Below are 2,181 nucleotides of genomic sequence, written 5' to 3'. Positions count from 1 at the left end.
TTATGAATGGAATATTCATTCTAGTTAAACATACAAAGGAATATATTTAACCCATTTCTGATAAGAATACGAATATCATTATTTTTCTACATGAGGATGATGGGTGGAATATTGTTTATAAATATAAATAGGCACATAGTTAACCCAATTTCTGATAAGAATATGTATATAAGTATTTTTCTAGGGATTATGGGTGAAATAGTGTTTATTAATTTACATAGGAACATATTAAACCTATTTCTGATATGATTATGCATAAAATTATTTTTCTACATGGGGATTATGGGTGGAATATTGTTTATAAAGTTACATAGCAACATATTAAACCTATTTCTGATATGAATGTGCATATAATTATATTGGTATATGGGGATTATGGGTTGAATATTGTTTATAAATATACATAGGAACGTATTTAAGCCATTTCTGATAAGAATATGCATATAATTATTTTTCTACATGGGGATTATGGATGGAATATTGTTTATATATTTACATAGGAACATATTAAACCTATTTCTGATATGAATATGCATAACATTATTTTTCTACATGGGGATTATGGGTGGAATATTGTTTATAAATATACATAGTAACCTATTTAACCCATTTCTGATAAGTATATGAATGTCATTATTATTCAGTATGGGGATTATAGGTGGAATATTGTTTATAAATGTACATAGGAACTGATTTAACCTGATAAGAATATGCACATAATTATTTCTCTACATGGGGATTATGGGTGGAATAATGTTTGTAAATATACATAGTAACCTATTTAACCCATTTCTCATAAGAATATGCATATAATTATTTTTCTACATGGGGATTATGGATGGAATATTGTTTTTAAACATACATAGGAATATATTTATCCAATTTCTTATAAAAATACGCATATAATTATTTTTCTACATATGGATTATTGGTGGAATACTGTTTTTAAATATACATAGTAACCTATTAAACCCATTTCTCATAAGAATATGCATATAACTATTTTTTTACATAGGGATTATGAATGGAATATTGTAGTTAAACATACATAGGAATATATTTATGCCATTTATCTCATTTCTTATAAAAATACACATATAATTATTTTTCTACATTTGGATTATGGGTGGAATATTGTTTATAAATATACATAGGAACCTAATTAAAGAATTTCTGATAAGAATATGCATATAATTTATTTCTACATGGGGATTATTGGTGGAATATTGTTTATATACATACATAGGACCCTATTTAACCAATTTGTGATAAGAATATGCATATAAGTATTTTTCTACATAGGGATTATGGGTGAAATATTGTTTATAAATATACATAGGAACCTAATTAGGAATATATAAAACCCATTTCTGATAAGAATATGAATATAATTATTTTTCTACATGTGGATTGTGGGTGGAATATTGTTTATAAATATACATAGGAACGTATTTAAGCCATTTCTGATAAGATTATGCATATAATTTTTTTTCTATATGGGGTTATGGGTGGAATATTGTTTATGAATATATACATAGGAACCTAATTAAAGCATTTTTGATAAGAATATGCATATAATTTTTTTCTACATGGGGATTATTGGTGGAATATTGTTTATATACATACATAGGACCCTGTTTAAGCAATTTCTGATAAGAATATGCATATAAGTATTTTTCTACATAGGGATTATGGGTGAAATATTATTTATAAATATACATAGGAACCTAATTAGGAATATATTAAACCCATTTCTGATAAGAATATGAATATAATTATTTTTCTACATGTGGATTGTTTGTGGAATATTGTTTATAAATATACATAGGAACGTATTTAAGCCATTTCTGATAAGAATATGCATATAATTATATTTCTACATGGGGATTATGGGTGGAATATTGTTTATACATTTACATAGGAACATATTAAACCTATTTCTGATATGAATATGCATAACATTATTTTTCTACATGGGGATTATGGGTGGAATATTGTTTATAAATATACATAGTAACCTATTTAACCCATTTCTGATAAGTATATGCATATAATTATTTTTCAGTATGGGGATTATAGGTGGAATACTGTTTATAAATATACATAGGAACTGATTTAACCCATTTCTGGTAAGAACATGCATATAATTATTTTCTACATAGGGATTAATGGCGGAATACT

This window comes from Aquarana catesbeiana, linkage group LG02 (assembly GCF_042186555.1).
Source record: "Aquarana catesbeiana isolate 2022-GZ linkage group LG02, ASM4218655v1, whole genome shotgun sequence".
NCBI classification, from domain to species: Eukaryota; Metazoa; Chordata; class Amphibia; order Anura; family Ranidae; genus Aquarana; species Aquarana catesbeiana.
This window is presented reverse-complemented; position numbering follows the sequence as displayed.